The sequence below is a fragment of the Mustela nivalis genome (genome assembly GCF_964662115.1).
Source record: "Mustela nivalis genome assembly, chromosome: 13".
NCBI lineage: Eukaryota > Metazoa > Chordata > Mammalia > Carnivora > Mustelidae > Mustela > Mustela nivalis.
The window spans coordinates 23647471-23674886 of record NC_139032.1 but is presented as its reverse complement, the minus strand read 5'-3'; the positions used below and the strand labels follow the sequence as shown (position 1 = coordinate 23674886).

The window sequence follows — 27416 nt, the reverse complement described above, 5'->3', positions numbered from 1 at the left end:
TTCTTACCTTCAGTCAACTAAGATAGGCTCAGGCCCACTTTTCAAACATAAAATTATTTTGGCAAGTTACTTGAACTAAAATTTCAGAGTTACAATTAGCAGAGTTACACTACAACTCTACAATAGCAGAGTTACAATTAGTGAAGAAAACAGAATTCTCAAATATGACCTTGACTATGACTGATTATAAAATATGATATGAATAAAAAACCTTTTAAATCATAATTTTGACTTGTCCTATCATTTGAGGAACTAAGAAAATGACCTTTTTTTTTTTTACTGTAAAACTATGTAAATCTCAGAAAATAACCTCTGTAATTGAGTGTCATAGGTCAAATTCCCTTGAAGCATACTCTGTAACAGGGATTTGAAGATGCATGAGTTGAGGGAGTGCTCTTGAGAAAGTCTTGTAAAGGAGGAAGTGAATCAGGACAGAGAAGAGGTTATAACTGAGCGAGGATATGGTTTCACATCCACAAGAGCTCTGGAACATAAATTGTACCAGAGTGCTCTATTTCCTTGAGGCAGGAGCTGATGTCCTCTCCTATCACTCAGCCTTTGGCTATGGCTCTTCCTTGGGATGCAGGATGATATTTAAGAACCCACAAGATAAAAGCAATTTCTACAAAGTACAAAGTCATCTGTGAGCATTTACAGCATCCTGCTAAAGAAGGTGGGGTGGGGCACCAAAACGTCTAATACAGTCCACCCCTTGTACTGAGCAAATGTACTTGTTTCTCATGTTCTATTCACTCTATCCAGCATCTAGGTGCAGCTACTCCAGGATCCTATGGCCATAGTTCCTAAGAAGATTTACAAAAGGGAATTTGTGGGTCAAACTACCATACCTGATGTTGCACTTAAAATCCGAGATCATGCTGATACTATTTCCATCCCTTGCCATCTAGATTTCTCTCACTCTTAGTTCATCATTCTGATACTCTAGGTGGTTTTTCTGATAGGATGACCCAGATCTTCACCACTAAGGTATCGTAGGCCCTTATAACGTGATGGTTGCCAATTTACTGAACATATGAATACCAGGACTCTAATGGATTACTTTAATACCAAACATATTCTTCCTTGCCCAATATATGGTGCCATTCCTACTACCTATGATATTCAGAGACAATTACCCATATCAGTGGGGTAAATCATTTTTGTGCCTACTGGACTACTAGCACAGGAACTCAGAGTGATGAGGTGGCAACCTTAACTTTAAATTGAATGAGACTCAGGCTGTGTTTTCTGGTGGAAGTTTCTCCCCATCTAGGAACTAGAACCACAAGACTGACAATCTCAAGTCGAGGGGTAGGGAAGCACAAAGCCCCTTAAAGTCTCTGGGAGTAATAAAAGCAGGACCTTTTCTACTTCCACCTTTTGGTTCGCAGATCCATGTATCTACCTATTTGGAACTCAAACCCATATAACAGTCACCCCTCCACTGGTATCTCAATGTTCTACGAGCCAATGGTATTCAGATGTAGGGGAAACTGGAAAGGGAGTATCTTGGACTGATCCCTCCAAAACAGAACTTGAGATGTGTCCAAAAGCATGGGGCTTATCTGGGTGGTAATTATAGGAAGTTATAGAGGAGTGGGGAAATTAAACAGGAAAAAGAAGGAAACCAATACGCATGCATTAAGGAACATGTTACAGCTGTGGGCAACTCTGAATCAATCCTAATAGGAACCTGTGGAGAGACTGTGAAATACACCTGAGTTTTCCACCTGAGGGGCGAGGAAGCTAATGTACTTATTTTTTAGCTCTCATCTCTACTTGGCTGAGGGCTATTCCATTTTGCCCTCTATGTGGGAGAGAGAGCCCTCAGGTAGAGAGCTGTAGAAGTTGGCAGTAAGGCACTATTGCATATATGGGAATGGTGAGAGCCAAGGGGCTGTGGTGGGGGCATTGACACAATTTACTGGTAGGCATCCTAAACGCCATGAAATTAAATTTCTAACACCCAGGGGAACGGGGGCTTATAAGAGATACTTAGCCAGAGTTACCTAAGGGGAAATATAGTTACATTTGTTATAGACTGGATTTTATGGATGAATGTTTTATGGATGATATGGGAAAATCAATTCAAAATGTTGCTATGTATACCAACCAAGCCATGAAAATAACAACTGGTCGGGAGTTGAGTATCTGCATTACAGCTCCTAGTGGGCCTCGCTTTCTCCCTTGGTAAAAAGGCAAACACCTAATTCCAAGGAGTTTAGTTTCTATAAAAAGCATTAAAGTTCTGGGGTAAGAGGAACTACAAAATGACACCATAAAAGTTGACAGATCTCAATTTACTGGTAAAGAAGTACAAATGGCACATATCAGAGCTATGTTAGCCGAGACCTGTAATTATAGATATTTAATAAAATTAATGGCCAGTAATCCAAAATTTTAAAAGCACATGTGAGAATCAAATAAAATGGAATAAAAGCAGAGTTAATTTTAGACTTTTAAGGAAATTATGGACTAATGATTTCTGCAGCAACCTTGTGAAAAAACAACTCCAGACCTCATAAATACTAAACGAAGTCTGAAACTCTAAGGCAAACAAGATACAGAACCTTCCATGTTTAAGGGCACAATAGTAATTTTAATTTACTTATTTGAGAGGACTAAGCATAAAGAGCTCCAGCAAAAACAGTAGTATGGTATAGTAAAATGAATATGAGGTGTTAGTCAGATTTGGGTTTTAGTCTTATCTTCAGCACTTACTTGACTAGGAAAACCTGGAAGTTTCTAAGCATTGCTGAGGCTATTTCCTGACAGCAATCATGATACCCTTCTACACACATTATTGCAGGGCTATATTAACTGAGATAATATGTAAAAAAATACTTTGGAAATGACATATGTTCAATACAACTAGGCCTTAGTTTATGTTTCAATGATAAAAATGCAGAGCAGAGACAATTAACCAAATATAACAAAAGCCTCCTACTATCCAATCATAAATAAAAGGTAGATGCTAGGTAGGAAAAACAATTTTGTGTAAAGCATTGAAGGAAGGAAATTTTGTCTGAATCACTGTAGCAGGTGGTAGGACTTCTAGTCCTCCCATTTATCTTGTCCTCTTTCCTCCTGACTGATTACCTTTCCCTGCCACTTTCAAACTGGGCAGAGTGAAGTGACTGTTCTAGGCCAACAATCTGCTAGCAGAAGTGATATCTGAGTCCGCAGGGCCAAAGCTCTAATTATCAGTGCAAAGCCCCCACCCCCCACCCCGGTGGCATTTCCTTCACCTACAAAGGTGATTGAGGAGCCTTAGTTGAAATAGTGGAACCAAAAGATCCAGGCCACTTGGGTAAATGATGTGGGTAAATAAGGAATATTATACCCGAGCCATCTGGACCCACAGTAGGTTTTGCATGAGCAGGAAATTAACCTCTATGACACTTTTGAGTTTGTTTTGTTTATTGATTTTTGTTACCACTGAATAACTCAGCCTATCCTGACTTGTATAATCACTGAGGTAATTGGCAGGGGTTTCTATACTTCTACCTATGACACAACCACAGAGTTCCGCTGATGTTAAACTTTAGATATCAGAATCTCCTAAGTGCTATTAATCAAGAAAACTTTTTTGAGTATATTCAAACTCTTCAATTCACTAACTTGCCTTTCAGCTACATTTTAACAACGCTAGAAAAACTGGTTGGTTTAGCAAATTCAGAAAAAAATAAGTTACTTTCCTTCACTCATGAGTGTGCTTCCACCGAAATGTTTAGTCACTACTGAATTCTTCCACCATCTCAAATTTATATTATATACAAACTACATAGTATAATTGATCTTATTCCATAGCAAACTGTATTGCTATGAACCAATCACAGAAGGAATGGAATTAAGTATAAGGATGGATGTAACCATTTATATTGTAAATTATGGATTATAAATCCATAGAATGAGCACCCACACATATATCTGCCATTACCACAAAATTTCCATGATTTTGGGCAAATGATTTATAGTCTATTGCCATTGCTCTGTCTATGAAATTGGGAATGTTGGCCATTCCAAACATACTATATTGAGAGAGACACGTAGATTTGGGGAAAGGGAATGTGTATAGAGAGCAAGAATACATTCCAAAGGGCACTCAGCTCATTAGGAAAGAGACAAAGTAAAATAAAAAAGAATATGTATGTTTAAAAATTTATTTATTTATTTATTTGAAAGAGAATAAGCATGAACTGTGGGGAGGGGCAGTGGAACAAGCAGACTCTCCACTGAGTGCAGAGTCTGAGATCATGACCTGAGCCAAGTCAGATGCTCAACCAACTGAGCCACCCAGGCACCCCAAGAATATTTAATTTAAATTGCAGTGGCTCATCAAGTATATAGTTGGTTTTTAATTTCCCTTTTATTTTGAAAGAACTGACTAGAAAAGACTCCCTGCCACTTAGAATGGAGAGGAGTCACAGGGTGGATTTCTGCAGAGGACGCTTTGTTTCCTACATGACGTCTGATTAGTCTTTCAAATACTAATCAATGTCACTAACCTCTGAGATGTGTGGTTCCATGATTTGGAATTTTGTTATTGATCCTTGTCATGGTTTTCAAAGTGTGGTTACCTGGACCAGCAACAGAAGCATCACTTGGGAAATTTCTAGCAATGTAAACTTGGCCTTACCCCAACTACTGAATAAGTACTTAGGTGGGGCAAGGCAGTCTGTTGTGACAAATCCTTCCTGTGGTCGTTATGCATGCTCAAGTTTGAAAAACATTGGGCAAAAGGGTCTTTCCTTAGAAATCTGCAAAACGTAAAATGCTTTAAATGCATTCTAGCATTCAGAGATCAGATACAAATCAAGCACCTGTAAGACCTTTTTCTACCAGAGAATCTATATTTTCTGATTCTTTTAGATTAAGATATGACTCCCTAAATTTCAAAATGGAGCTAGTTTTTATGTTTAAGTAATAAACCCTTGAAAATATGCAATTTATATTGGAAGTGCTGACACAATCTTAACGATAGCATTGCAAATGGCGATGCTATAATTAAGCTTCGATCTCCTTTGGAAAAAAGGAAGGGAGAGAGAACGTGAAGAAGGAGGTTACTGTTCAATGAACTGCTCTGTCATTTGCGCAGTGATTCTTAATTGTGTCTCATTACGGCAAGATGATCATTACTCTACTTGTCTGTCTGATTTAGAGACCACTAAAAGTGTCTTGTAACATGCAGCCGTCTCCCTTGCAACAGTCGTTTGGCTCTCACCCTCATTACTCAGAATCTGTCCAATTATTTGTCATTAAAGTAATAAAAAGGACTGCAGCAGAAAATGTGGGAGGTAACTGTTGGAGGTCTGCCTGGGGAGGAAGAAAAAAATGCAAACTGTTTTCAAGGCACTGGGAAGGTGACATCGTTAATTAAGTGTTAGGGAATATGCAAATCAGTCCCACTCTCAAGAGACTGTAATAAAACTGAGAAAATACTAGTATCACTGCAAGTGAGAGAAGGCCACATTACCCCATCTGGAAGACGATGTCATTTTCTACTGGGGACTCAGGCAAGGAAGGGAGGAGGCTGGGAAAGAGATGATGAAGGTGGAGTTGTTCAGGGCCATTGAGTGTGCTCAGGCTGTTAAGAGTTCAGAATTAAGGTGTCAACACAGAGGGCCAGTGGATTACAACTTTTAATGAGGGATGTTTGTTTAATCACAGGATTTGCACACCCAATTTCCTCTGCAAAATGACTTACAACTCATCAGCAGGCAGTGTTTTTGTAGGTGAAAGGAAGGGGAGAGGAAGTGAGGGGAGGCCGACAGCTGGCATAGTAGGCATCTTGGGGGCTGTTCCAAAGGTGGTAATGAAGCAAAGTACTAAGAGGTACGTGGACACTTGCTTATTTATTAAACATATACTGAGTACCAACAAAGGACTCAGGGCCTTTGCTCAAGCTAAAACCTCTGCTGTCCTCCTATAACCTGTTGCCTTGGCCAACTCACTGCTCATCTTTTGGACTGTGTAGTTAATGTCAATTCCTTGTGAAAACTATCCCTTATTCCCACCCCCAGATAAATATACCAAAGCAAAAAACGTATGCTTGCTATACATGCACAGTTTCAAGGCAAATTCTCTTGCTTCCTTATTCCATCCAGTTTCAGATATTTATATGAAAACTTATATGGAAATATTGGAGTCGTACCTGACCCTAGAGTTTCTCAGGTAGACTTTATTTCATCACAAGGAAATTAAAGTCTTCTCAATAACCTTTAGGAAAAGTCTTCTTGCATACTGCATTAGTTAATGACTCCTTCATTTAGATACTTAATTAAAACTCAGAAGTCTATATGTCAGCTGGGCTTCCTCATGAGCTTTGGTGACCTGGAGGTTGGGTTAGGTGACCCTGCTGTGGGGTAGGTGGGGCTTGCTCACCTACTTGGCTCTAAGTTGGCTGAGGAAAGCCTTAGTTTGGACAATTGGGCTCTTTTTCCCCAGGGTCTCTAATCTTCTAATAGGCTAGCATATGCTTGTTCACAGGCTGGGAATAGGATTCTGGGAGAGAGTAGAAATATGCAAGAGGTTAAGGTATAGGTTTCAAACTTGTGTGCTCTCACTTTTGTCCCATTTTATTAGACCAAAGATTAATTTCAAAATCAAGGGATGGGAATCCACTCTACCACTTAATGGGAGGAGCTACACTGTAACAATTCAAAGGGCTTAGAGGCAGGCAGGGTTGGAAAATGGAGATACTCAATTCCTATCTGTGGGTGTGGATAGAGCTGAATGTCCTGTGCTATATGGATCATGGGGACATGGGGGTATCTTATGGTATCTTATGCCAAAAACCACTGTCAAGAGATTGTGTTAAAATTGAGAAAACAGGTTCCTTCCAACCACAGAATGAACTTCCTTGCTATATTAATTTCCTAACCTGCTATAGCAAATTATCATGAACACAAGAGACTTTAAAAAGGTAAATTTATTTTCCCACAATTCTGGAGGAGAGAATCCTGGAATCTTCCTCTTCTGTCTCTGTTAAGTATATCTGTCATTGAACTTAGGGCCCACCTGGATAATTCTGGATGGTATTCTAATTCTAGAATTCTAGAATCTTTAACTAAATTATATCTACTATAGTAGATAGTAGATAGTACTATAAAGTACTATTCACAGGTTCTGGGATTAGGAATAGACACACATTTTCAGAAGTCGCTATTCAGCCCACGGCCGCCTACTGTCTGGCTCCACTCAAAATATGCACATCATTTCCACGTGCAAAATACATTCACCTCATTTCAAGATCCCTGAAAGTCTCAGCTCATTATAGGCATCAGCTCAGATTTAATTTCTCATTGTATATCATCAACTCAAAAGTCAAAAATCACATCAAAATCATCTAAATCATGTCTGCATGAGACTCAGTATGATCCATGATGGGACAAAATTCCACTCTTATCTGTGGACCTGTGAAATGAGTAACCACAAGTTACCTGGTTCCAAAACCTAATGGTGGGACACAAATAGGGTATAAGAGTTAGAGACATTACCATTCCAAAAAAGAGAAAATGGAAGGAACAAAGGAGTCACCAGTCCCAAGCAATTTTAAAGTCCAGAGGGGAAAAATTCCATTAGGTTTCAAGACTTAGAATATCCCTCTGTGGCTCAAGGTTCTCTGCTCCGGGCCAGAGGCTCTGCCCTGCAGGCCTGCGGCAGCTCAGCTGGCTTCTGCACCTGCTCAGTTTGGTAGGCCTGTGTCTCTCAATCTATCAACCTCTTCAAGTCATTCTGCTTTTTGGTGTTGTTTTATCTGAAGACTAACACCGGCTGAGCACTATAAAGTCGCTCTATCAGCTTGTTTCTTTTCTATAGACTTTTGTGATTCCAACCAACCACTTTCACTTTGTCCTGTCTCTGTCCCTTTCAGGATTCCCCTTCAGTTAGCAGTGTTTCTGCTGATACAACATTCTCAAAAACCTTTCAGGTCTTCTGTGTACGTCACAGGATCCAAACCATTAAACAAGAGGATTCCCAACACATCATTCCTGGAAAACCTCATCTCTATTACTGGATTCTACTGAGATGATTGTATGCATGAGTCACTGCCCAATCTCCTCAGCAAAAGATTGTTTAGACACACCCTTGGCCTTCTCTCCAGGACCTTTTCCTAACAGCGAATCTCCCAGATTTAGCATCTTTTGCTATGAGAATTTGCTGAGAGTTTTCCAAATAAGAGCTTGCTCCTTTTTACTTAACAGTTTCTTCCTTAATTTATCTATTTCCCCTAGCACATTACTATAAGCATTAAGAAGAAAACAAGCCACACCTTCAACACTTAGCTTGGAAAACTCCTCCACAAGTCGTCGAGTTCATCCCTTAAAAGTTTATGTTTTACAGATTTAATGCCATGAAGCCAACAGCATTTTTCACAGAACTAGGATAAACAATCCTGATATGTGTATGGAACCACAAAAGACCCTGAATAGCCAAAGCAATCTTGAAAAAGAAAAACAAAACTGGAGGGATCACAATTAGTTATATTACAAAGTGGTAGTAATTAAAACAGTATGGTACTGGCATAAAAAAAAAGACACTAAAATCAATGAAATAGAATAGAAAACTCAAATAAATCCACACTCATATGGTCAGTTAATCTTCAACAAAGAAGGAATGAATATGCAAAGGGAAAAAGTCTCTTCAGCAAATGGTGTTGGGAAGACTGGACAGCTACATACAAAAGCACCAAACTGGACCACTTATCTTACACCATACACAAAAACAAACTCAAAATCTGAGACCCATATGTGAGACCTTAAACCACAAAAATCCATGAAGAGAGCATAGGCAATAAATTCCCTGACATCAGTCATAGCAACATTTTCTAGATACGTCTTTTGAAACAAGGGAAACAAAAGCAAAAATAAACTACTGGGACTATCTCAAAATAAAAAGTTTCTGCACAGCAAAGAAAACAATCAACAAAACTAAAAGGCAACCTACTGAATGGTAGAGGATATTTTCAAATGGCATATCCAATAAAGGGTCAGCACCCAAAATATATGAAGAACTGGATACATCTCAAAACCCAAAAAACAACTAATCCAATTAAGGTAGTCAGAAGACAGGAACAGACATTTATCCAAAGAAGTCATACAGATGGCCAGCAGACATGCAAAACAATGTTCAGCATCACTCACCAGGGAAATGCAAATTGAAACCACAAAAAAAGTATCTCATACCCGTCAGAATGACTAAAATAAAAAATACAAGAAACAATGTGTTGACAAGGATGTGGAGAAAAAGGAACCCTCCTGCACTATTGGAATGCAAATTGGTGCAGCCACTGTGGAAAACAGTATGAAGGTTCCTCAAAAAATTAAAAATAGAACTGCTGTACAATCCAGTAATCACACTACTGGGTATTTACCCCCAAAATGCAAAAATAACTAATTCAAAGGGATACATGCATCCCTATGTTTATTATAACATACGCTACAATAACCAAACTAGAAGTAGCTCAAGTGTCCATTGATAGATAAATGGATCAAGATGTGGTGTGTACACACACACACACACACACACACACACACACACACAGGAATATTATTTGGCCATAAAAAATGAAATCCTGAAGTTTGCAACAACATGGATAGACCTAAAAAAAAAATAACATTAAGCAAAATAAGTCAGTCAGAGAAAGACAAGCACCATATAATATCAGTCATATGTGCAATTCAAGAAACAAACAAAAAAAATGAGCAAAGAAAAACAGACAAACCAAGAAATAGACTCTTAGCTATAGAGTACATACATGGTTATGAGAGAGGAGATGAGTGTCGGGGGGAGGAGGAGGGAATAAGTGATAGGGATTAAATAATATACTTATCAAGATGAAGGAAAAAAATCTGTGTTCTACACAAGTACAGAACATAAGTCAGCCATGTTTTCTGTTATAATATAACAAGGATTGCCTTTTCTCCAATTTCCAATAACATGTTCCTTATCTTCTTCTTAGCCCTCACTAAAGACTATCTTAAACATCCAGATTTCTTCCAATGGTCTATACAAGGCAGTTGATATATTTTATTTTATCATGCATCTCGAGATTTTTTCAACCTGTACCCACTATCAAATTTCAAAGCCACTTCTGCCTTTTAGGTGTTTATTTACATTTACAGCACCCCATTTCAAAATCTGTATCTATTTCCTACAACAAATTACCACAAACTAGATGGCTTCAAACTACAGAAATGCATTCTTGGATGGTCCTGGAAGCTAGAAATTCAGAACCTAGTAGGATCATACTTCCTCTGGGGACCTTGGGGAAAATCCATTTCTTGCCTCTTCCAGCCTCCAGTGGCTTGAAGCATTTCTTAATGCTTATAACCACATCACTCCAATCTCTGTCTCCATGGCCACAGCTGTCATTAGGTTTAGAGCCTACTATGATGATATCCTCATCTCAGATTCCTTACATTAATTACATTTGCAAAAACCCCTTTTCCAAATAATTTGATGCTCACAAGTTCTGAGGACTAGGATATGGACATAGATTTTTTTCAGGGCCACCAACCAGTCCGCTACACTGTCATCACCTCATTATTGTAGCTAATTCACTGTGAGGCTAGTAACAGCTCTGGTCATTTGTGCCCCAGTTCTCACTAATCCATGTGAATTTCTTTTTAGTTTATCTACTATTATATTACAAAGCAACCCACAACTTAATGTCTTAAATAATATTACTAATGATTCTGGGAGTTGACTACATAGGTCCATTTCACTTCATGTCAGCTGGGGCACTAGGATGGTTGGAAAAATCCAAATGGCTTAATTCTTATGGGTTCTAGTTGGTACTAGCTGTTGGCTGAAGTTCAAACAGGGCTGTGGCTGGGGACCATAGTTCTCCACTGCGTGGGCCTCTCCTTGTGTTTTTTGGGGGGTTCCTTACAACATGATGACTTGATTTCCAACGTGGAGCATCAAAAGGAAAGAAGGATAAGTTGACAGTTCTTTGAAGGCCTGGGCTTAGAAATATTAGACTAATTATGACAGAATTCTCTCAGTCAGAATAGTCAGAATACCTACCCATATTTAAAGGGAGGAGAAACAAGCTTCAGTTTTCAATGGCAGTACTTCGTGAGCATACAGAAGTGGGAGTAATGTTGACAACTATCTTTGGAGGCCAGTTACCACAGTCTGCCTTCCTTCACCCCACCAGCAGGTCTACCATGAGTGTTTCACAAGCTTGTCTGGCTGAAAGGATAAATGAGAGCTGAAATCTAGCTCTTGCTTCACTTGCCAAACGAATTATTGGCTAGAGCAAGGCTATTTCCATTCACAGAAAAGCATGCTTTTCCCACATTTTTCCTATGGAATAATGGTAGCTTTGTCTACCAACAGACCCAGAAGTTAGCACTGTAGCTTCCAGTATGATTACTCAACAAAACCAAGATTGCTAGCACAGGGATTTTGTATTTGAATGGAAAGTATGCTGATCTTAAAGTTGGAAATCCTTTATTTGAGACTGGCACCTGCTACTTAACTAGCTAAATTGACCTAGACAAGTCACTTAACTCTTTATAGTGGAGTTTCTTCATCCGCATAATAGAGATAGTAATTATTGCCCTTTATCACTCTCACGGCCGGTGAGGGTCACGTGATAATACATGTAAGACTACTGTGGAAAATACAGGCTACCGTGTAAATTTAAGTCTTCATCCAGGAAGTATGCTCACTCCCACCTAGTTTTGCAGATGCTAATCCCCTATCTTCATCTGGGAGTTAGAGCACAAAGGGCCATGAAACACTGGCCCACAGAAATCTCTCTAGCTAGAGGAAATTAGTAAGAATAAGGCAACTTTTGTGATGAAAAGAACTTCTTGTTGGAACAAAGATCATCAGATACTATCACTTCTATACCTCATTTGTCAGGTCCTTCCAACTATGGAACACGAAGAGCTAAGAAACAGTCCTAGTTCCTACAGTATTCTATATTTATTTTCCAAGCCCTCCAGGAGGAAGAATACCACCTGCCCACTTTAAATGAGTGCAGTGCATATTGAAAACACAAGGCACTAGGTAAATGATAGATAATTACCAAGCACGCATTGACATTATGTAAAACACTCTGGCATTTTTCTGTGCTGCAATCCATTGAACTGCATCACTCTGACCAAATAATGCATTACTGTCCATTTATGAATGCTCTGTGTTTAATGCTAACCTTCTGCTATGTCTCCTCAGTGTCTTGACCATAACGACAAGTGCACACACAGGGTGGGTGTGAATGCATCAGATTTCTCATTTTTATAGTTAATGAATAATGAATACTGTTATGCTTAAAAAAAAAAAAACACCAAAAAATCCAAATTTGTGAGCATCTAATGTCATTTTCATAAACTAAAGCTATCTACTCAATGGGCCTGAAGAATAAGGCATTGCCCTTTAAAAGTGGCCTCTTGGTCAGCAGCCATGTTCCCTGCACCAACAAGACCCCAGCCCAGGGGAACAAGGACGGGCACTCCAGCGTGTAAGTGGACATTCATCCCAGCACCAGGCAGAGCCTCCCGGCCATTATGTGAGTCCTAACAATTCAGTCTTTCAGTCACCAACCTAATAGGCACAGGCACAGGCAATTTGGGCTTCGTCAAACACTCATTTTCACATCTTAAATCAGTACGTGTCAGAGCTAAACGGAGGCTCGGCTCTGCCACAGGTCTTCTGTTCTGAGGCAAACTCGTCTTGCTCAGGAACTCGGGGGCCCGCACACTCACTGCAGACCTCTTTCCATAAAGATCGGTGACAAAAAGCAGTGGTTTGTGCCTCTGATTAAATGCCTGGGGTCTTCTCTGGTGGCTTAGGACTACTTTTTTTTTTTTAATTAATTTATTTATTCTCAGCATAACAGTATTCATTATTTTTTCACCACACCCAGAGTTCCATGAAATCCGTGCCCTCTATAATACCCACCACCTGGTACCCCAACATCCCACCCCCGGCCCCTTCAAAACCCTCAGATTGTTTTTCAGAGTTCATAGTCTCTCATGGTTCACCTCCCCTTCCAATTTTCCCCAACTCCCTTCTCCTCTCTAACTCCCCTTGTCCTCCATGCTATTTGTTATGCTCCACAAATAAGTGAGACCATATGATTACTGACTCTCTCTGCTGGACTATTTCACTCAGCATAGTCTCTTCCAGTCCCATCCATGTTGCTACAAAAGTTGGGTATTCGTCCTTTCTGATGGAGGCATAATACTCCATAGTGTATATGGACCACATCTTCCTTATCCATTCGTCCGTTGAAGGGCATCTTGATTCTTTCCACAGTTTGGCGACCATGGCCATTGCTGCTATAAACATTGGGGTACAGATGGCCCTTCTTTTCACGACATCTGTATCTTTGGGGCAAATACCCAGGAGTGCAATTGCAGGGTCATAGGGAAGTTCTATTTTTAATTTCTTGAGGAATCTCCACACTGTTCTCCAAAGAGGCTGCACCAACCTGCATTCCCACCAACAGTGTAAGAGGGTTCCCCTTTCTCCACATCCCCTCCAACAAATGTTGTTTCCTGTCTTGTTAATTTTGGCCATTCTAACTGGTGTAAGGTGATATCTCAATGTACTTTTAACTTAAAAAGCATAGGCTTTTCAGGAACTCAAAGACAGGACAGGAAAGCTGAATCTGCATGCTGACACGTCCTGGGTTCCCAGTAAATGCCAGGAGGGCTATATAGCCTTGGAGCATTTCTGAGTAGCTGACACCTGGCTTCCCTGGACACGTCTCTTTTTATAGAACCTCCTTGACAGAAGCTTCTCCCTCCCTCTTCCCATGGCATCTGGATGGACTTTCTTTCCTTTCTTTTCTTTCTTTCTTTTTTTTTTTTTAAGGATCTTATTTATTTGAGAGAGACAGAGAGAATACCAGCAGGGGGAGGGGCAGAGGGAGAAGCAGGTTCCCCGCTGAGCAGGGAGCCCAATGGGGGCCTTGATCTCAGGACACTGAGATCATGACCAGAGCCAAAGGCAGACGCTTAACCCACTTAGCCATCCGGGCATCCCTGGGTGGACTTTCAAGATGGTATCTTATCCCCAACAGCCCACATTTTTCTTCTTTTTTAAGATTTTATTTCTTTATTTGACAGAGAAAGAAACGGCAAGAGAAGGAACACAAGCAGGGGAAGTGCAAAGGGAGAGGCAGGCTTCCCGCTGAGCAGGGTGACTGATGCAGGGCTCAACCCCAGGACCCTGGGATCTTGACCTGAGCCGAAGGCAGCCACTTAACGACTGAGCCACCCACACGCCCCAGCAGCCCACTTTTGAATGCCCAGCTAAATTCCTTATTTGTTTCTCAGGAACTCCAAGAGCCATTTACCACAACATGAGGCCAACTTGCTGAAGGAGCCCAGCACATAAACCGAGTCCTGTGTCGGTGCCCACCAGCAAGGGGCAGGCACGCCTACAAGGATGGATCAGATGAACTATCAGATGAACAAAGTCGAGCCTGGCAGAGTGAGCCCACCCTGCAGGCTGAGTCGAAGATAGAAAAGAATGGAGAAGAGAAGGCGGAAGAAGGGAACTAAGGAGTGAGCCCTCACCCCCCACCCCACCGCCAGGTGTCCAGGAGGAACGAATGGAGACAAGGGACAGTCCTGTCACAGAGATTCAGAAGCGTGTCATATAGTGCCCTCTCCCTTGTTCCCTCTCACTCTCTCCATCTTGTTAACCAGCCACCATTTCTTAAGCATTTATTCTATGCCTGGTACCAGTCCAAGCACTGTACACACATTACCTACAATCTCACAGCGAACTTGGGAGACAGGTATGATTGCTGTTCCCACTTAATGGATGAAAAAACTGAGCCCAGTGAGTTTCCCAAGGTAACAGCTGATGCATTGTGGAATCAGGGATTTGGGTCCAAAGCTCTGAACCATATTCTAATTTCTGCATACCTTCATTAAGCAAATAAGTAAGACCTACTGTGTGCTTACCTTAATCCCACCCAAGAGAAATGACATAAGAAGCCACGTTCTCTACTCAGAAGATGCACAATCCATAGGGAGAGTGGAGAATCACAGGCAGAACCCAGTTGCGCAAGCACACCAAGTGGCTGCTTCTTCATTCTGAATTGTTAAGGAATACAGAAACCAAGGAAGACAGGCTTCCTGGTGGACCAGCCGGGGACATGCTCTGGAGAAGGCACGGGCTGCCACTCCAGGTCATTTCTCCAGGCGATCGCTCTTCTCTCATGTAGATGACTTTCTTAAAATTATCTTCATCAGAGAGAGAACAGTGCTTCTGAAGAGGAGATGAGACCTACACAGGGTGGTCCCTACAAGTCAGCGATATTCACAAAACAGGACATGCTCGTTCAACCCCGGGATCACATTCGGCCAAACCCAGGGACTTCACACTTCCACACACACCACGCTGAGGCCTGCCCACTGCTGTATTTGCCAAGCACTGCCAACTCTGCGTCAAGGGAGAGGTGGGGAGAGTACGGACTGATAAAACTTTATCCTGGAAAATATTCCGCTTGTACTCACCCACCTCCTCTCCCAGACAACTGAGCCAGCCGCCTGCAGCTCCGCATGAGGAAAAATACGGGGTGGTACTTAGTTCCAGCCCTCACCAGTTCTCGAAGGGAAAACTGTAAATATCCTCCAGCTATCCCAAAGCTTGTTCGGATTACAAAGAAATGCCAAGAACAGGATACCAAGTGGTCACCCGATAGGCTCACTGCCAGAAGGGATGACAGGTTCCAGCGGCACAATGTTGGACACATGACATCCAGGAGACAAAGGAGCGGGAGGGCCTGACCTCAGCCCGGCCTCGCTCAGAGCAGCCCAGTGCCACAGCACTCACACCGGGAGAGGGGCTACTCATGTCTTGCGGAGGGGAAGGACCCAAGAGAAGTGACATAAGAAGCCACGAAGTGCTCAGCAGGAGCCAGACGAGCTCCTGAGGACTAACTCAGTAGAAGTTTCTGGCTTCAAGGACAACAGCTCACGTGCTGATTCTAGATACTCTGAGTGGCAAAGACAATATTTAGAGAGACAGTTTTGTATAATCACGCCCTAGGTGTACAGGAGAAACCCCGGGCAGGCTCTGCTTTCAAATTATACTGATTTATATCCCAATAAAATGGCATTTGTAAGGTAGCAAGTGAGCTGTTAGCGGTTTGGGTTTGGGTTTTGCTTACCAAATTTCTACAGAGAGCTCCTCTGTGTATCATGTACGAGTCAGCATCTCAGACATCAGCCGCCGGCTGGTCAAAGTCTCTTCTCGACAGCGTCTGAGACACACACACATACCTACACTGCTTACCTAGAAACCACAGACGGCACCACCACCAACAAAAAACAAAAAACAAACAAACAAAAAAAAAAACTGGAGCTCCGCACAGATGAGGCAAAGCAACTTCTCGGAGGAGGGTAGGCAGCAAAGGCCTCGGTCAGCTCCAATGACTGATCTCTTCTGCCCCAAGCCACTTCCTCTTTGTCCCTACAGATCCCTCCTTCTTGTTCCTTGCCTCACCCAAGTCCTACCTACCCTCTGCACGTACAGCCTGCTCACAGGCTGAGGAATCCTTTTCATGACAGATCGAAAAAGGGGCACTACTTATTTTCCCTACATTTCTTTTTCTATTTCTTTTTTTTTTTTTTTAAGATTTTACTTAATTATTTGACAGAGAGAGAGAGAGAGAGAGAGAGAGAGATCACAAGTAGGCAGAGAGGCAGGCAGAGAGAGAGAGAGGAAGCAGGCTCCCTGCTGAGTAGGGAGCCAGATTCAGGGCTCAGTCCCAAGATCCTGAGATCATGACCTGAGCCGAAGGCAGAGGCTTAACCCATTGAGCCATCCACGGGCCCCTTACATTTATTTTTCAACTGGAAAATTCTAACCTCAAGGGCCTGCAACATGAGCACGGAAGATGGAAGTAAGGTCTCAAAACTCCTGATTTTTTAAGTTACAAAGAAAACTGCGCGTGGTTTCAAAGGCAGGAAACGCCGAGCTGCAGAAAGAGCTCTTGAACTACGGGAAAGAATGGAAATTAGCTCATTCCTTGCAGGTGAACACTTACAATATCCATACTACTTGAGAGAAACCAGCCTCATTTGTCACATTAGATCATAATAAAAATAACTAGGTAGTTTTGACAGAAAATACGTCCCCAAAGAGAGGCCCCGCTCAGAGCCAAATTTCCCAGCTGAAAACCATCAACAAAAACTTCTCAAACACCAGAGATCAGCAGTTTCCAGCATTCATTTGCTCAAACATTATGTTCATCATCCAAAGTTGAATGTGTGTATAAAGGGAAAAAAATCTACAACATTCACCCCACCTCCTGTCCTGACATCTCTGAACATATACAGTTGAATAAAATTCCTTAAGCTCACACTTGAAAGGTCATAGAATAGGGGGGTGAACCCCATGGTCATTTCTCAGGGGGAGGTAACATGACACTTAAGTGACCACAGTGTGACCTGTAAGCCATACTTGCTTCTAACGTCACCTAAAAAAGAGAGAGGCAATAAGCGAGATGGGTTACCTAAGAAAGATTTATTACACAGACCCAGATGTTTCAATCCCATTTAGATATTGTAGAAGAAACTGGATGGCAATTTTTTTTCCCTCCTCTCTCTCCTGACTGCCCATTTAAAGGAATTCATTTAGAATGTTAATAAAGTGATAAATTGGGTTTACTATAAATAATTATACTGTCGTATCATCTCTTTCAAGGTTGAAAGAGGAGGCTTTCTGTTGTGATAATCTACCTTATTAAACCAAGGCAAAACAATTAAGTATTGCCTTCTAAATAAAGGCTCAGGCAACTGCACAGCAGCCCTACCCCAGACAGACCAGCGCCACTTTGTGAAACATGAAATAGTTTGTCACTCAGGGGATGGCCCACCGGGCAGAGCCGTGACTCTCACATATGATGTTACTCGAAAGTTCAGTAATACGAAGAGTGTTCTGTGAACTTTCTAAAAAGCTGAACTATTAAGTTGGGGAGTTGGGTCAAACCATGCCACACACGAACATCATTCATAACCGTGGGGCACAAGGGAAAACGAAAGAAGTTTCTGTGTGCAGGAAAGTGGCCAGGAGAGTTCTGAGCTCAGAGTAAGCCTCTGACTGGGGGGAAGAATCTAGCCTTCAGGGAAGTTGGCTACTAGCTGCTCCTAACCACCCTCTCCGAGGCAGATATTAAAAATGGATTGGCATTATCTGGCTTCCCAGGTCACCTCTCTTAAATATCTTGCCAAATCCTAACTAGTGTAAAGAACATTCGAAGCAGGCCTGGCCAGGTTCGGGCCCACCTCTTGCTACCTACTAACCAGGTGCTTGAGACACCGGCCCTGTCTAAGCACTGACCGGATGAAATGGGAGGGGAGGACCCACAGACGACTCCCAGCTTCTTCCAGGTCTGGGTGCAGAGGGGTCTTCGTTAAGGCATGCCCATCCTTTCCACCAGGTTGTGGCTTCTTCGTCTCATGATCAGTAATAGGCTTCTGCTAAAATCATGTTTTATTGCATTCATACAAAATACCTGGCTTGTGTAGGTACACACAGCAGCTGCCTAGAATTCAGGGTGAAAGCTGGTAACACATCTCCCTGTAGGAAGACAGGGAGCCTTCAAAGAGGTCAGATGACGTGACTGACCTTGTAGCTCACCGGGCGTGGGCCTTGCCCTCCCACCATACCCTCTCCAAGGGTATCTGGCGACACATGTCTGTGCCTCTCCACCCAGATGCCCTCCTCAGCCCCACTCCGCCTGGGAGGAAATGGTCTTTGCCTTTAAGGGATCAGAACTTTGCTAGAAGGTCAGAGAACGTATTGACCCTGTCACCTCCCCTTTTAAAACCTCCATATGTAATTCCTGGAATTAATCTGAGCACCCATCTCTGTGAGCCTGCTGTGTGTTTTCCAAGGCTTTAGAGAGGCAGCCAGTGTTATGGGGCCTTAGGTTTCCAAGCGGCTTGGTAAGATACAGGCCTGGGGTAACAGGGAATGGGGGGACTGAAGAGTCAGCTTCTTGCTTCTCAGCTCCCCAGCAATAAAACCTCAACCCTCTATGTTTCTGGTCCCATCGGCCGTAAATGATGCCCGCCTGGGTGGTCCAGGGATGCCTTCCCGGTGCTGGCAAGCAAGCATCCAGCCAAACTGCCCCCCAACCGCCATCACTGTGCCCTCCCTTCACAGGCTGGAAGACCATGATTAGACCATCCTAAAATGCACAGAATTCACAGTCACTGAGTGCAGAATATAGTCGATGATACCATAATGGTGTTGTACATTGGGTGACAGAGGACAGCCACCCCCGTGAGCATACCATAACACACAGAGCTGTCAATCACTATGTTGTACACCTGAAATGAATGTAACATTGTGTGTCAACTACACTTCAACCAAAAAAAAAAAAAAAATCACTGAACATCACCTCTAATGCATCTATTTGAACCTTATCTCTCTTAAAACTTTGCAGCCTCTCCTATCAGAGGAAACATGTGAGGGCGCACGGAAACAGAAAGGCAAATACAAAAAATCACATTCAGCACAGTCCTACGGATGATCTCACAGCCAGCCAGGTGGGCCTGAGATCGCCCCTTCCAAAGGGAAAACAGGCCAGGATGTCTTTCGTCCTTCCAGCCACGTAGGACTGCCGTGATTCTACAAACCCACCCAGTGATCCGCAGCAAACCAAATCAACGACGTTTGCTGGCTCCTGGAGTTGAGGACAAAGCCTTACTTCAATTAAAATGCCTATGGATCGTATGCCAGAATGAGAAAGTTTTAAATTTGAATTATTAAGCTTCCAGGCACCATCCGAATGGATGTAAATTATCTAGCTCCAATTTGTTTCGTTTAAAACGGACCTTGGGCTTGGACATTTTGGCTGCGGTGCATATTACTGTCCAGGCACAGAGAACACAAATGGAAGAGCAGTTTCCACTCTTAGGAGTCACAGCCCTTGACCTCCTAAGCTCATCCCCCACCAGGGTCATCCCTTACTGAGGGCCATACGCACGTACGTGCATGTGTGCACGTGTGTGTGTGTGTGTGTGTTCACAGTGCTTCACACACAACAATTTATTCATCCCATCAACAAGCATTTATTGAGCCCCTACTGATGAGTATCGAAGTTGGTCTTAGACATACACACCCATGAGCAAGTCCAAGGTAACAGCCCTGGGACGACCTGTGAGGAAAGCAGGTAATCACCTAAACAATGACTCTACAATGTGGGAAACACAGGGATGGGACAACAGGTTATTAAAAATAATACCTCAGGTAGGGACAGCGTGTCAGGTGTTGACAACCACAGTGTCTCATTCCCACAACACCTTACAAAGGTAGGTGTCTCCCCACTTTCCAAATGAGTGTCCCGAGACTGTCTCACACCGCACACTGCCTCTCTACCAGCATGAGCGCCTGCATCGTCATTTAGGTCTTAAATCCCCATCATGGTCCCAACGCTGCACCTGGCCACCCGCATGGCTTGTCCAGGCACTGATCCAGATGTCGCTCGGCGGGGGTGTAGCTCAGGGGTAGAGCATTTGACTGCAGATGTCGCTAGGTGTTACACAGCGCACTGCATGCCCTGGGAAGAAAAGACCACGGAGCTCACTCACCACAAGGAGCGCTCCGGCAGGCCACAAGAAACAAGAGAATAATGACAGCACAAAGCAAGGACCCAGCACGGCACGACAGTCTGTGGTCGCCTACCAGCAGAGCGGAGTGCTTCAAGACAGCAAGTCTGAAGAACTCACTGTGGAGGGAAGGTCTTCAGGAGGCAGGGCCCTGGTCTTAAGATCAGGGAGAGGAAAGCGGTGCTCAGCGGGATGTCCAGAAGGCTCCCATGTTAGGCTGAACCACCCCTGTAAGGGGAGCCCGAGGGCGGGACAAGCCAGCCTGCTCCAGCTGCTAAGAGTGGCGAGGGTACCCCGTGGGGTTACAAATGACCCAGCTATTAGAGCTCGGTTCACAAGAACCCCTCCCAGAAATCACTCCAGGGGATGGAAGCAGTGCTTTATGGATGGAGAGTGAGACCCCCAAGGGCCTCCTGGAGTCAACACAAAGTTGAAGACTCAACAAACAGTCTTCTAAAGGGGCAGCAGTGCTCACGACAGGAGTTTGGACTCAGAGTGGGGAGGCCAAGGGCAACATCAATGTGCCTCCCCGCACATGACCCTTTTCCCAGAAGACCTCCATTCACAAAATTGGCAAACAGAAGGCTGAACAAAAATTGATTTGCAGGCCAAGTTATTATCCTGCCTGGAACACCCACATGTGTCAGTCAGTCCTGCAGATAATATCTTTCCTTGGTTAAATGCTTTACTGCGGATTACAATACTTCTACATGTGATTTTCAAAATAGCCACAAATAAGCACTGAGCCTCTCACTTTATTTTTTTCTAAGTTTTTATGTATTCATTTAAGTAATGTGTATACCCAACACGGGGCTCAAGCTCACAACCCAGAGAACAAGAGTCACATGCTCCTCTGACTGAGCTAGCCAGGCACCCGTAGGCCACTTGCTTTAAAAATGAAGATCCTGAGGGGAGCCTGGGGGCTCAGTGGGTTAAGCCTCTGCCTTCAGCTCAGGTCATGATCTCAGGGTCCTGGGATCGAGCCCTGCATCTGGCTCCCTACTCAGAAGGAAGCCTGCTTCCCCCTCTCTCTCTGCCTGATGCTCTGCCTACTTGTGATCTCTCTGTGCCAAATAAACCAATAAATAAAATCTTTAACAACAACAACAAAATGAAGATCCTGAGGGTCAGAGAGGGTAACGGACTTCTCAAGGTAAGTAGCAAGTTGCAGAGCCAGATTTTGAACCAGGATCTCTGTCCAGGGGTCTGTCTGCTGGATCTTTACTGCGACTATCAGAGTACTTTATAAAGTTCTTTACAGGGACAGAGAGCTTTTATGACAGTCCTGGTGAGTCCACACAGACACACAGACACTCGTACATAAGGTACTCTTTTGTTTTCCTAAAAGTAAAGCAATAATAGTAATAATATCGAGTGCACACATCTCACCTCCTCTGGCTATGGACTTGGTCTCAGCATATGCATAAGCGGAAAGAGTACCTATTATTTCGATGACTCCTAAAGACATGCCGGTCAAGTGTAGAATGTACACAGGTCTGGGTATAACTCACTGCTCACAAGGGCCCTGCATCTGTGCTCCTTCCTTATCTGCGCATTTCCATTTCTGTGCTCTTTCCTTCATCTCTGTCTTAGCTCAGGACTTGTTTTCAGGAAGTGGTTATTTCCAAGGCAGATGTAAAAACCACAGGGCTTTGGAAAAAACAAAAACAAAAACAAAAACAAAAAAACACTTCCCCCTCAAATCAACCATTTTCCTCATTTTCAGGCAAAGCAAAAACAGCTGTATCAGGCAGATGGAATATATATTTTATTTAAAAACCCACAACTCCCAGTTTCTCAGAGCCCTTCTCTCAAATCCACAGGTCACACAAATTAAATCAGCCCATCAACGAGGTGTCAATTAGCCTTACGTGGTGGGGAGAAAGTTCTACACAGAAACGAAGACCAAGACAAAAGTCAAAGCTAAATGTAGTGAGAACTGAGCACGCCACCTCCCAGCTCAGAGGCAGAGGGCCTGTCATCTCGCCCACTAAGTGAAGATCACAAACCCCCGCCCCCACCAGCCTTAGGGAGACTGCGTTTTTTTTTTTTTTTTCTTTCTTTCTCATAACATATAATTCTACCAAAAGATCTTACTGAAAATAAAGTCATATACTTAATCCATAAAGCAATTGGCTCGCCTAATTTTACTCACCCCTCTTTCTTTTTTTTTCTTTTTTTTTTTTTGACAGTATTAAAAGTAACCTGAGTTTAATTCAGTACATGAGAAACACAATATGCAGCAGCAGCCATTGTCCCAAGGATGATTAGAAACAAACAGTGAGAGTGTTTGCTCAGGTGGTCCCCTGAAACTGTCGTCGGGTCTTTGCATTTCTGCTGCTCTGCCTTCTAGTTAATTCTTTCAGGATGCTCACTATGCAGTGGGTGAGGTGGTGCTTGGCCCCTCCGGTTGGCTCTCAGCTGCATTAAGGGGTGACAATGCGCAGGAAAGCAAGGGGTTAACAAGCACTTTAATTTTCATATACATTGACCTACATCAAAGGCAGAGCTGCCTCGAATCACCCCTCTTTCTAAGAGAATTTATATAATGAGCCCACACTACACAAATGGAATTAAAATATATTTTTTCACCATATTTTTTTTTCCCCAGTGGGGAAGCTCAAAGGAAAACTCCATATACCACTCGCTTTGCTGAAAACCACAGGAACAAAGTTATTTAATTCTAGTTAAAACAAGTACTTCAACCACTTTCACCCTTAAACCTTTATCTTAAACATATCCATGAAATATCATTTTTCAGAACATTCCTTCTTCCTTATTCCCTCAGAAAATCTCCAATATATCATAAGCTCCTCCTAAATGCAGGCTCTCAGTGACATCCTAAGTTGTTATTAAACACATACAGAAATACTTTGTTACAGTAACCTTTTAAAAATGGCTTTTAGGGGCGCTCACTGGGTGAGTCATTGGGTGGCTCAGTGGGTTGGGCCTCTGCCTTCCGCTCAGGTCTTGATCTCAAGGATCCAGGATCAAGCCCCAAGTGGGGCTCTCTGCTCAGCGGGGAGCCTGCCTCGCCCCCCCCCACCCCCGCCTCCTTGTGATCTCTCTCTCTTGGTCAAAGAAATAAATCTTTTAAAAAAAAATGGCTTTTAGGGGTGCCTGGGTGGCTCAGTCGGTTAAGTGTCTGCCTTCTCAGGTCATGATCCCAGGGTCCTGGGATTGAGCCCTGTATCGGGCTCCCTGTTGGGGTGTGGGGGGAAGCCTGCTTCTCCCTCTCCCCGTCCCCGTTTGTGTTCCCTCTCTCGCTATGCCTCTCTCTGTCAAATAACTAAACTATTTTTTTTAAATGGCTTTTGTTCCCCATTCTTATCTGAACTTGTAACAAATTTTTGTTAAGCTCCACACTGGAAATTCCCATTAGGTAACCTAGGGTGTGGGTGCTTTTGAATTTCCTTCTTAAAAAAAAAAAGGCTTAGGATCAGGACATTAGATGAATATGGAAAAGTCCATATTTTGATACAAGTGTAAGTAAATACACACTTTGTGTTTGTTTTAAGATCATTCACACAAAACATTATCCACTAAAATCAAATCCTTATGTTGAACCTAAATTCAGGCGTGAAAATTGGGTTTCATGCTACTTAGACCAGAGCTCAACACATCCTGTCAATAACCAGTCAAGGGGAAACTGAGCCCCTCCTGAGACGCCTCAAAATAATCATTCCTTGTTCAGCAGAAACTGAACGACTTTGCCCTCAGAGTCACAGCTTCGGCAACCAATGGAAGTATGCTCTGAATTCAGATAGCCATATTAGACTCTCAATCTTTTATCTGCTACAAATTTAACATTGTAAAGGAAACCAAAGCAACCAGGAACACCAACGGGGTAATTAAATCTCTGGCTGGAGGAAGTTTCAAAATCCAACCCAACACCAACATCGGGCAAGTCGTCATATATCACCTACCCATACTTGCTCTCGTTACTCTGAAAATTCAAAAAGAGAAAGCATAAATATTTTAAATCCTACTAATTCGTTGGTACGCTGTTCAAGTCACATACAAGACCTAACACCAGATTTGCAAATATATCTTACTAAGATTTTGCCTCACCTCGGAATTACAAAAGCGGACAAAAATTACTGCAGACCATTAAATCTGTTCCCGTCCAGGGGTCTTAATCAATATCGTATGCAGCATCATCTAGCACTGAAATTGCCTCTTCCATCATAGCCCATTTTCGCGGCTTTATTTCTGGACCCCAGGACGCGCTGGGCTAACAACTCCTCTGTAATTTGCACATCTCTTGGAAGGGAGAGGGAGCCCCCCCCCCCCCGATTCAAACTGCGTTTGTCTACCGCCCACTGCCCCCAATATTATGCATTCGCACAACCCAGTAGCATGCGCTTCCGGCACCCCCCTGCCGCCCCCCTCCCTGTACCTGCCAAGTTCCTCGCCGGTGTCATAGTAATCATCCACGTTTTCCTGCCTGAACACAGTCAGGATAAACTGTCAGTCCTCCCCAAAGTCCAGCGCACTTCAGCTCCGCTTCCCACACCATCACCACCGCTCCTGCGCCTCCGTGGGCCCCTCATGCATCAGTCTCCAGTCCTTTAAAATAATAGCAATAATAATAATAATACAATGACAACCCAAAAACAAAAGAGTCCTCCCCAGCTAAGAGCCCCTCCCGAGGACCACCTCTGCCGGGTTGCTAAGAGGCGCACCCTTTGTTAAACCTGCGCCAGGACGTCCCCCAGCCCCGCATCGCCCGCGCGCGCGTGGAGCCGGGCACAACCGCACCCCGAGGTCCGCGTCGGCGAAAGCAGGGCGCTCGGCGCGGATCCGAACCGGCTCCGGAAGTGACTGGCCTCCCCACCTCCCCTCTCTCCACACACGCACGCCCACCCAGCTCCCCACCTCCGGGAGCGCCGCGGGAGAATGAAGCCCTCGCCCCGGCGGAACGCGCCTCGCTGGAAGCATCCCCCTCCGGCCTGCGGCGGCTCAGCGGCCTCCGCGCCACCTCCCGGCTCCCGCACTCCCCGGCCGCCTTGGACACCCCCGCTCCTCCCTCGAGCCAGGCAGTCCCCAGAGGCATATTCCAGGCGACTCCCGCCCCGTTACCCGGCCGACCCGGCGTACGGCCGCCCGGGGGAGCAGGGGAGGAAAGGGAGCTGCTAAGGGAGGCGCGGTCGCCCGCTCCCGGTCTCCGCGCCCCGACACAAAGCGCCCGGCCCGGCCCGCGCCACCTGTTCCCACCCGGCCCTCGGGTCAGGGGGAGCCTCCTGGCTGAGACCCCATTTCCCCCCGCAGTCCAGCCGCCCCCTTTTGGGCCTTCCCGGTTGCCCTGGGCGCTGCCCCGGCAAACCCCGCGGCGCCGCCGCCGAGAAAGCAAAAGCAGGCGGTGGGGCCCGCGAGGGGCCTGGGAGCGCGCGCGGCCACTCACCGCGGGCGCCCGGGAGCTGCCCGGGTCCCTCCGTAGCTGTCGGAGACCGACCGAGGGAGCCAGCGCCGGAGACTAGCGGGGCGGCGGCGGGAGCGGGGGGAGGGAACGAGTCGGGGGCGCGGATCCCACGCGTCCGCCCCGGCGTCTGCTTGATCCGGCGCTCCCCCCCCCCTGGCTCGGGAGCAGCCCCTCGGCTCCTCGCAGCCTTCCTGGCGGAGGGCGGCCGGCCTACGGCCAATGGGGACCCCGCGGGCGGGCTGGCGGCACGGCCCACCCACCTCCGAGGTGCCCGGCCCGGCGGGCGCTGCGTTTTCTGCGCAGCGCCGACTGCTCCTCCCAGCTCCGGGCTCGGGGCTCGCTGGCGCTCTCTACCGCGCACACCCCCGCACACACCCACTCACCCACACCCACTCTGGAGCCGAGGGAGCGCCGCGCGCGTCGTGGGCGCCCGACCTGTGCACGCCGCTCGGCTGCCCCCTTCCGCTGCGCTCCAGAGAAATGCGACTCCTTCCTCCAGCGAAATGTGTCCTGAGCGCCTGGCATGTGCCAGGCATGGTGCTGGGCCCTGAGAACTCAAGAGACCAAAATAAAATTTTAAAAATCCCTGTCCTCGTGAAGCTTACATTCTGGTGGAGAAGATAGAAAAGAAATATGTAAGCAAATGAATAAGACCATTTCAGAAGAGCTCAGTTCTAGGGAGACAGTAACACAGGAGAATGGGAAAGAGGAGGGCAGGGAGGGAGTGAGTCGGATTTACTTGTCTTTCCTCTCCAGAATAGGTGTTTTGAGCTGAGATCTGAATGATAAGAAGGTATGCAAACAGAGAAAAGATTGAGGTCTCAGAGGACCAATGAGCAATAGAAACAAAGGGCTTATGTGTGCTCTTCAATATGGTATAGGCTTGAAAAGTGGCTAGTCCCAAATGAAGTGTTCAAGAAGTGTGAAATGTACATCGGATTCCAAGACTGGGTATAGAAATAAGAATGAAAAGTATCTCGTGGATATTTTTTTTTAATAACTACATGTTCAGATGACAGTATTTTGGATATACTGAGTTAACTAAAATCTATTATTAAAATTAATTTCACCTTTTACTTTTTAACTAGAAAATATAGCACTACCCTCAGGGTTTGCATTATGTCTCTGAAGAGTGTGCTGGTCTGCACAGAGACCGCCACACAGAGATCTCCTGGAAACTCCTCCACTTTCTCTTTTTCTTACCCCATGTTCCCATCAAGACTTTGGGTCTGGGAAAGAGAAAGGATGGTTTCCCATAGAGACTCCTGGGGATCCCTAAACAGGAAAGCTCCTGCATGGAAATATACCTTACTGCTTCGAATTGTAGGCACTATGTGAGCCCTCTGAGATTTCAGAGTTATATCACTGTTCAAGTAACCCAGATTTTCTAAAATGAG

At 44.4% G+C, this 27416-nt stretch overlaps 1 long non-coding RNA gene and 1 pseudogene across 15 annotated transcripts in view; both read right to left on the bottom strand.

Moving 5' to 3' along the window:
• Positions 1 to 26562, bottom strand: part of LOC309846387 — a 99919-nt gene extending 73357 nt beyond the window's left edge. For 7 of the 14 annotated variants that reach the window (XR_014301882.1, XR_014301883.1, XR_014301884.1 and 4 more), the window contains exons 1-2: positions 25283 to 25372; positions 24997 to 25166 (exon numbers count right to left, since the gene is read on the bottom strand). This is a non-coding gene — a long non-coding RNA (uncharacterized lncRNA). Of the gene's footprint in view, positions 1 to 24996; positions 25167 to 25282; positions 25447 to 25475; positions 25779 to 26001 lie in introns of those variants that run through there. The other 7 variants (XR_014301875.1, XR_014301876.1, XR_014301877.1 and 4 more) reach the window with 7 other exon arrangements.
• LOC309846291 (spermatogenesis-associated protein 31D1-like) overlaps positions 1 to 27416 on the bottom strand; it is a 911407-nt pseudogene that overhangs the window by 534371 nt on the left and 349620 nt on the right. The window lies entirely within an intron of this gene.